The sequence below is a fragment of the Nannospalax galili genome, unplaced genomic scaffold (assembly GCF_000622305.1).
Source record: "Nannospalax galili isolate Female #2095 unplaced genomic scaffold, S.galili_v1.0 scaffold364, whole genome shotgun sequence".
In the NCBI taxonomy this organism is placed as follows: domain Eukaryota; kingdom Metazoa; phylum Chordata; class Mammalia; order Rodentia; family Spalacidae; genus Nannospalax; species Nannospalax galili.
This window is the reverse complement of record NW_008352752.1, coordinates 14,320-22,902: the sequence shown is the minus strand read 5'-3', so window position 1 is coordinate 22,902 and position 8,583 is coordinate 14,320.

The window sequence follows — 8,583 nt, the reverse complement described above, 5'->3', positions numbered from 1 at the left end:
CTAGGAATGGCGCAGGGCCCAAACTAGGAGTATAGAACAGCGAGGGGGGGGATGGAAGGGTGAATGTCGCTTAGGGAGTCCCGGCGCGGAGAGCTGTGCTATAGACTTACCCCAAGAGGCCTGAGGATAGGAGTGCAGGCTAGGAGAGTTAGCCGGTGGTGCAGGCCCAGGGAAGCAGAGCAAAACCCATCTTCTTTTTAAAAACACTCTGAAGCCTTGAACGTGCCTTGGGCGTTGTCCTTGAGTAAAAAACTGGAACACGGGTAACACATCTCTCTGGAGAAGGACGTGGGGATCAAGCAAGACTCTACAAGCAAAGAACTCACACTGTTCTCAGCGCTTCCTAGTAGCTAATGAATATCGGCTTTCTGCCTCTTCATCGGTATAAATCAGAGTCATTTACTTAGGATGCATCCTTTCCTTTATCCATTCCACGTTTATTTAACCATTACCCACTTAGTGCAAAACTAGTGTGGAGATGGGAGGGGTTTTAAGAAGAAATAACATTTATTCCAAGCTTTGAATGACCTCAATTTAAAAAAGGAAAATGAGTTCAGATAAATGAATAGCAAGGAGGCCAGCACGGAGGTGGGTGTGTTCAGAGTGTGAGGTGGTATCCTAAGCCAACCCTAGCTCAAGGCTGTGATGCAGCTCTCCTGATTGGGTGCAATGTGCTCCTATCTGACTCATCTTTATTTCCTACTATTTTCCCTTTGGCTGACACACTCAGGATACGTTCTTCTAATGCCAGCATCCTCACACATTCCCCCTTTTCCTGCCCCACCAACATAACTGATAGCACCATTACATATTAGTCAGACTGTGCCTTGTGCAGAATCTGTCATCAAACGAGCACTGTGCGACGTCAAGCTTATCCCTCATGTGCCAAAGCTTGGACAAGGCCTGGAAAATAATAACTGCTCAATAAAGGGATGGTAAAGGGGCACATGCTCAGAACTATACACTACTTAGACCGCACTGAGTAGCAGTTCTCAGGCATCACCAGCACTTGTCACTATCTCTGAGAAAAACACCCACCATACACCCTGCACTTGGTGAGTTTACAAACACAGAATTATAAAACTCACTGCTTATAAGATCTTCCCATAGACGTGGAAAATAGCCTAAAGAGGTTTTCAAAAGGCTTTTAATGTACCTCAAGAGAGGAACTGGATACATGTCCTTCTAGAACCACCACAATGCTCGTCATTGCACATTTGAGATGAGAAAACTATCTAGCAATGTAAAATAAGCCCAACAGTACTGCTCAGCATTGTCATCGGGTGACATTTAGTTCTGAGAGCTTATTTCTTGGAAGTACTTTTGCTGAGCATCTTCGTGAGTGTGTCCATTGTGCACATGGTGAGGCTGTTTGAAGGAAAAATGTTTCTCTCTGAATAAGTTTTACTCACAACATAGCAAAGTAAGAGTCTTCTCTAAGTGATTTAAAGTCAGTTCTCGGCTCTTTAAGTTCCTGTCTCTACATGCATACCCCCAAGAAGCCATTTAACCTAAATACTACAGTAAACGATGACCTGAACCTGTTTTCATTTACTTTTATTTTTGAGAATTTTATATGTGTGCACTGCGTTCACATCACCTCATCCCACCTTCTCGCCCCAACTCCTCTCATGCCCCCCAATTCCTCTCAGCCTTGTAACCTCCTCCTTGATTGTTACTGTTACACATACATATATACACACATATGTAATGTACTGTGTCCATTTAGTGATGCTCATAGGTGCATGCATTCATGGATGACCACTTGGGAACCCATCAGGGAACCCGACCCTGGAGTGAACTGATTCATCCTCCCTTGACAGCCATCATCATTGCCTGTAGCCCCTGAGGTGGGGCCTTGTGAAATTCCCCCACCCACACTGACGTGTCACCTGCTGTTGCCACGTGCAGGGCTTGTGTAGGCAGCCATGTTGCTGGGATTTCATGGGCGCAGCTTCCTGGAAGACATTGTCTACCAGTCCTCTGCTATTACAGTCTCACCCCCACCCCCGCAATGTTCCCGAGCCTTAGGTGTGGGGCTACACAGTAAATATTTCTGCTGTGCCTGGGCCCCATCCTTTGTCACTTACTGTCTGCATTTTGACCAGGTGTGGAACTTTGTAATAGTCTCCATCTGTTGCAAAAAGAAGCTCCTTAAGCCCAGCATGGTGGCACACAACTTTAATCCCAGCACTTGGGAGGTAGAGGTAAGCAGAGCTCTGTGAGATTAAGGCCAGCCTGAACTACATAATGAGTTCCAGGCCTGCTGGGGCTATAGGGGGATCGTGTCTCGAAAAAAAGAAAGAAAGAAAGAAAGAAAGAAAGAAAGAAAGAAAGAAAGAAAGAAAGAAAGAAAGAAAGAAAGGAAAAGAAAATAAGAAAAAAACAAAAAAATAGAAGTTTCCTTGATGAGTGGTGAGAACTACATTTACCTGTAAATAAAAGGATAAGTATTTAGAATATACTAAAGTTTCATTGATTTAGGAAAGTGGCCAGAGGAGGCTGTCCTCTAGGGTCCATGACTTCTCTAGCTATGGGTATTTGACTCTTTTTATAGTACCAGACATGGATTCTCTCCTGCTGAGCAAGTCTTTTTTTTTTCTTTGACAGGGTCTCCCTGTAGCCCCAGCTGTCCTGGAACTCACTATGGAGACCAGGCTGGCCTTGATCTCACAGAGATCCATCTGCCTCTGCCTCCCAAGTGCTAGGATTAAAGGCATGTGCCACCACACCTGGCCTGAGCAAGTCTTAAGTCCAATTAGACAGCTGTTGGTTACCACCAAGATAAATGTGCCACTATAGCACCAAAAAACAATATTTTGCTAGGCAGTTAGATCTACAGCTGAGTAGGACCATTGTTTGATTTTTCTCCACCAGCTTCTTACACAGCACCTTCCTTATGAGAGTTTGTCTTCAGGGAGGAGGTTTCCAGGTCTGTTCCACCTCAGTTTCTCCATGGCCTCTCTCCAAAGGGGGCTTCTGACCCCCTTCAACAGTAGGGTCTTACCTTTAAGTTCTAGGAGACAACCAAGGGCTATGGCAATGGCCTATATTGTTTTAAGAGCTTCTTGGACTAATCTGACCAACTTGTTTCCTTTACCCGGCACTGGAATTTTTGTTAGATAGCCTTCAGGCACACACACACACACACACACACACACACACACACACACACGCATTTCAAAGTAAGCTTATAAAATAATACATTTCCCTATGGCTTTTCCAGACATCCTTTGTCTTATTTATCTCTTCTTCATCCCTCTGCCCTTGCATTACCCTTCCTCCCCTTTCCTCAGATAGAATCCCCCTATTTTCCTACGCCCCTCTTTGTTAGGACCTGTGTCCTACTATCCAGCTCTGTAGAGTTCCACCTCCCCTACTCCATCACCCCATGGTCCCTCCTCCTCCTCCCCATCACCACCATGGTCCCTCCTCTCCTCCCCATTACCCCCATGGTCCCTCCTCCTCCCCATCATCCCCATGGTCCCTCCTCATCATCATCATCCCCATGGTCCCTCCTCATCATCATCACCCCCATGGTCCCTCATCATCATCATCATCACCCCCATGGTCCCTCCTCTCCTCCCCATCACCCCCATGGTCCCTCCTCTCCTCCCCACCACCCCCATGGTCCCTTCTTCTCCCCCCATCACCTCCATTGTCCCTCCTCTCCCCCCATCACCCCATGGTTCCTCCTTCTCCCCCCATTACCCCCATGGTCCCTCCTTCTGCCCTCATCACCTCCATGGTCCTTCCTCTCCTCCCCGTCACCCCCATTGTCCCTTCTTCTCCCCCCCTCCCCTCCATGGTCCCTCCTCTCCCCCCATCACCCCCATGGTCCCTCCTTCTCCCCCCATCACCCCCATGGTCCCTCCTTCTGCCCTCATCACCCCCATGGTCCTTCCTCTCCTCCCCATCACCCCCATGGTCCCTTCTTCTCCCCCCATTACCCCCATGGTCCCTCCTTCTGCCCTCATCACCTCCATGGTCCTTCCTCTCCTCCCCGTCACCCCCATTGTCCCTTCTTCTCCCCCCATCCCCTCCATGATCCCTCCTCTCCCCCCATCACCCCCATGGTCCCTCCTCTCCCCCCATCACCCCCATGGTCCCTCCTCTCCCCCATCACCCCCATGGTCCTTCCTCTCCTCCCCATCACCTCCATGGTTCCTCCTTCTGCTCTCATCACCCCCATGGTCCCTCCTTCTCTACTTTCCTGGCTTCTGTGGTGACCGCACTTTATACACTCACATCTAAACATTCAGATCCAGGATCCACAAACAAGAACATATGGCATTTGGTTTTCTGGGTTTGAGTTACCTCATTCAGTATAATGTTTTCCAGTTCCATCCATTTATCTGAAAGTTTCATTATTTCATTTTCCTTTACAGCTGAATGGAATTCCCTTGTGAACATGTACCACATTGTCATTATCCATCCATCAGTCGGAGACCATTTAGGTTGGTTTCATTTCCAGCTTTTGTGAAAAAAGCAGCAATGAACATGGCTGCGTGAGTACCTCTGTATAGATATCGAGTCCTTTGGGTGTATGCCAAGGAGTGGGATAGCTGGGTTGTGTGGTAGATCTACTTTTAACTTTTTTAGAACTATCCACACTTATTTCCGTAGTGGCCACTACTGCAATCCCACCAACCATGAATGAAGGTGTCCTTTTCTCTAGGTCCTCACCAGCATTCCTCGTTAGCTGTTTTCTTGATCTTGGCTATCGTGACTGGGGTATGATAAATCTTAGTTTTAATTTTCATATCCCTAATTATTAAGATGTTCAACACATTTCAAGACATTTCTTAACCATTTTTAATTTTTTCTTCTGAGAACTCTTTTTTAAATAAATAATTTATTGAGAGTTTCATACATGCATATAAGGTGTTTTGATCAAATCCATGCCCAATCCCTACCTCTAACTGCTCCCATATCTCCCCATCAATTTTTTCTGATAACTTCATGTACTTTTTCTCCTTTAATTTTTAAAAATATTTTATTTATTATTTTTATTTTATGTGTATGCATGTATTGCCTGCATGTAGGCATGTAGCAGGAGGCCTCCAAAGACGGCGCAGACCCAGAGCCCTGGGATTCAGGGAGAATTCACTTCACTTCTTGGTCCGCAAATAGCCCTTCAAAAGGAGCCCACGCCTCCATACCCTGCTCAGGAGCCCAATGGCTGCTGACACACTGCCTGGCGTGGACCAATCAGAAAACGATATGCTCACTAAAGGGACTTGGGGGCCGAGAAAACGGAAATATAAGACCTGCCCCCTCCTGCATTAAAGGAGCCTGCAGCACCTCGCCTAGTGCTTGCTTCTACCTGACTCCTCCCGGCGTCTGTGTGTCATGACTCCATGCCTCCTGCCCCCCTAATCGGCAGGGGACCTGATCCAGGTCAGGGTCTTCACAGCTGGCCTGAGGAGAACCTGCAATATAGGTAAGTGCACCCATGTCGTGCAAAGCCGTGGAAGACAGAAGAGGCTGTCGGATCCCCCGGAACTGGAGTTACAGACAGTTGTTAGCTGCCATGTGGGTGCTGGGATTCAAACCCAGGTCCTTTATTGAGAATTTCATACATGTATATAAGGCATTTTGATCAAATCCATGCCCACTTTTGCTACTCTAACATTCCCCTTTCTGAAGAGGTAACCCTAAAATCTTTTAAGGATTGGAAAAAAGCTCTCTCTTTTGAGAATTTTTTGTTCAGATTCATAGCCCATTTTTTAATTGTGCCATTTATTTTCTTAATTCTTTGGATTTTTGAGTACTTTGTATATGGTAGGTAAAAAGTTGGTGGAGAACAAGTGAATGGATGATGAGGCACGGAGGCATAGCTAAAACTACATCAAAATAGGGTTTATTAGCAAAGGAACACATGGGACAGATTCCCTTCTGAACAGGGAAAATGTCTGTCTGGGTCTTGAGCTGGGGTGTTTTTAAAAGGGAGGCTTCTGTTTCCTGCAGAAGGCGGGAAGATTTTTTTTTTTTTTTTTAAGATGGGTGCGGGGTGGCGGGAGTGGGAGAGCCAGACTGTTTTAAAACCTGTCCTCTTTAGAGATCAAAGGGGAAGCCTGCTGTGTTGGCCAAACAGTGGAGAAAAGTCTGATTCTCTTGACTTCAAAGACCAAGGTGCTTATCAGCTAGGTTCCCTTTTCTCAGGAGCATGAGATGGGATCCTGTTGGTGAGGGGGCGGGGCTATCTGAACCTTAACAGTATAGTCTGGATATTAATCCTCTATCAGATATATAACTAGCAAAGATTCTTTCCCATTACGTGGACTTCCTTTGCTCTACAGAAGCTTTTTACTTTAATGAGGCCCCATTTGTCAATTGTTCACCTTAATTCCTGAGTGAAAAGCGTCTGATTTAGAAGTTCCTTTCCTACACCTATGTCTTGTAGGGCACTGCCTATGTCTGCTTCTGACAATTTCAGCATTTCTGGTTTCACATCAAGGTCTCTGATCCATTTTTAGTTGATTTTTGTGCAGAGTGAGAGACGTGGCTCTAAGTTCATTCTTCTACATGTAGACATCCAGTCTTCCCAGAACCATTTGTTGAAGATGCTGTCTTTCCTCCAGTGTACATCTTTGGTATCTCTGTCAAATATCGGGATGGTTGAAATCGTATGCGCTCACGTTTGGGGCTTCAGTTTCGTTCCATTGATCTACGAATCTGTTTTGGTACATACGATGGGTTTTCCTTTCCACGTCACTCAGTGGACTTCCTTTGCTCTACAGAAGCTTTTTACTTTAATGAGGCCCCATTTGTCAATTGTTCACCTTAATTCCTGAGTGAAAAGCGTCTGATTTAGAAGTTCCTTTCCTACACCTATGTCTTGTAGGGCACTGCCTATGTCTGCTTCTGACAATTTCAGCATTTCTGGTTTCACATCAAGGTCTCTGATCCATTTTTAGTTGATTTTTGTGCAGAGTGAGAGGCATGGCTCTAAGTTCATTCTTCTACATGTAGACATCCAGTCTTCCCAGAGCCATTTGTTGAAGATGCCGTCTTTCCTCCAGTGTACATCTTTGGTATCTCTGTCAAATATCGATGGTTCTTTTTCAAATTCTGAATTATCTTTATCATTTTATTTGGCAATATATTTGAGTTCATTCAGATGTTTGTGATTGTTCTTTTAAATCCTGGGTCCTAGAGTTCATCTGGGTAATTCTCATTGTAGAATGGTTCACTAGGACTCATGGGGATACTGTCTTGGCTTTTCATATCGTTTGTGGTGTTTGCCGTGTGACCTGGGCATATGGGCTGCTTTTGCTGGCTGTGTGTCTGGTATGAAATTCTAGCCTGCCTTTGTTGAATGGAAGTTTGGGTCTGTTTTTGTTGTTGTACAAGCTTGTCTGATTTCAGATCGAGTATGAAGAGTTGGTCAGTAGATCCTTCAGATATTTAGTGTTGATTTCTGGTTGGAGGGACAGGAGCAATTCAAATTAGGCAGTAATGAACACTGAATGCAAATGTGACTCCAGGCTGGGACTGCCTGAGCTGTGCGCAGGCTGCAATGTCCCAGCTATGGAGTCCCAGCATTGGAGACCAGAGAGTTTCTGGTGAATGCACCAGGCTGGGCTGGTACAGGTGCTGCATGATACAAGCTGGGCCTGGGAGTGAGGGCAAAGTAGCAGGGGTGTGGGCAGAGCTCCGGCTATTTCACAGGTATGAGCTGTGTAAACTGGGGCTGGGAGCACAAGCTGCAGTCTAACCCACCGCTCTGCATATATCAATACCACTAAAGGAATGGGGTTTTTTTTCCTTGATCTGGGAAAAGAGAAGGAAAACTCTTTAGTTTCTGTTAAGGTCAAAAGAAATGGTAGGCAAGATGGCAGAACAGTAGCCTTACTGCTGAAACTCGCGGAGAGGAAAGAGAGATGATGCCCGGAAAGCTCTTTTTCCACAAGCGGTATCTGGTATGAAATTCTAGCCTGCCTTTGTTGAATGGAAGTTTGGGTCTGTTTCTGTTGTTGTACAAGCTTGTCTGATTTCAGATCGAGTATGAAGAGTTGGTCGGTAGATCCTTCAGATATTCAGTGTTGATTTCTGGTTGGAGGGACAGGAGCAATTCAAATTAGGCAGTAATGAACACTGAATGCAAATGTGACTCCAGGCTGGGACTGCCTGAGCTGTGCGCAGGCTGCAATGTCCCAGCTATGGAGTCCCAGCATTGGAGACCAGAGAGTTTCTGGTGAATGCACCAGGCTGGGCTGGTACAGGTGCTGCATGATGCAAGCTGGGCCTGGGAGTGAGGGCAAAGTAGCAGGGGTGTGGGCAGAGCTCCGGCTATTTCACAGGTATGAGCTGTGTAAACTGGGGCTGGGAGCACAAGCTGCAGTCTAACCCACCGCTCTGCATATATCAATACCACTAAAGGAATGGGGTTTTTTTCCTTGATCTGGGAAAAGAGAAGGAAAATTCTTTAGTTTCTGTTAAGGTCAAAAGAAATGGTAGGCAAGATGGCAGAACAGTAGCCTTACTGCTGAAACTCGCGGAGAGGAAAGAGAGATGATACCCGGAAAGCTCTTTTTCCACAAGCGGTCATATCTACAAACGAACTTGCTAAGACAGGAC